Source organism: Trichechus manatus, unplaced genomic scaffold (assembly GCF_000243295.1).
Source record: "Trichechus manatus latirostris isolate Lorelei unplaced genomic scaffold, TriManLat1.0 scaffold00181, whole genome shotgun sequence".
Classification (NCBI taxonomy): domain Eukaryota; kingdom Metazoa; phylum Chordata; class Mammalia; order Sirenia; family Trichechidae; genus Trichechus; species Trichechus manatus.
Genome location: NW_004444117.1, coordinates 1,128,140 through 1,129,094, shown reverse-complemented (window position 1 = coordinate 1,129,094; position 955 = coordinate 1,128,140).

Genomic DNA, 955 nt, shown 5'->3' with positions numbered 1-955 from the left:
TGGGGTTTGTGTGTTGATGGTTATAGTTTGTATCCTGTTAATGCTGTGTATTAGGGCCTGTAGCGTTGGTCCTGTTTTTTCTTCTATGAACCTTATAGCTTTGGGCTTTATATTTAGATCTTTGATCCATTTTGAATTAGTTTTTGTATATGGTGTGAGGCGTGGGTCCAGTTTTCATTGTTTTGCAGATGAATATCCACTTTTGCCAGCACCATTTGTTAAAAAGACTGTCTTTTCCCCATTTGATGAACTTTGGGCTCTCGTTGAAGATCAGGTAACCATAGGTAGATGGATTTATATCTGGGTTCTCAATTCTGTTCCATTGGTCAATGTATCTGTCATTGTCTTAGTCGTCCAGTGCTGTTACAACAGAAATACCACAAGTGGATGGCTTTAACAAAAAGAAATTTATTTCTTCACAGTAAAGTAGGATAATAGTCCAAATTCAGGGCGTCAGCTCCAGGGAAAGGCTTTTTCTCTCTGTTGGCCTTCTCTTTGGTGTTTCCCCAGACTAGGAGCTTCTCTGCCCAGGGACTCCAGTCCAAAGGACGCGCTTGGCTCCCAGCACTGCTTTCTTGATGGTATGAGATCCCTCTGTCTCTCTGCTCACTTCTGTCTTTTATATTTTAAGACATTGCCTCAGGATACAATCCAATCTTGTAGACTGAGTCCTGCCTTACTAACACAACTGCCGCCTATCCTCCCTCATTAACATCACAGAGGCAGGATTTACAACATATATGAAAATCACACAATACCGGGAATTATGGCCCAGCCAAAGTGATACACACATTTTTGGGGGGACATAGTTCAATCCGTGACAGTCGTTGTAACAGTACCAGGCTGTTTTGACTACCGTAGCTGTATAGTAGGTTCTGAAGTCAGGTAGTGTGAGTCCTCCAACTTTCTTCTTCTTCTTCAATAGTGCTTTACTTATTCTGGGCTTCTTCCATTT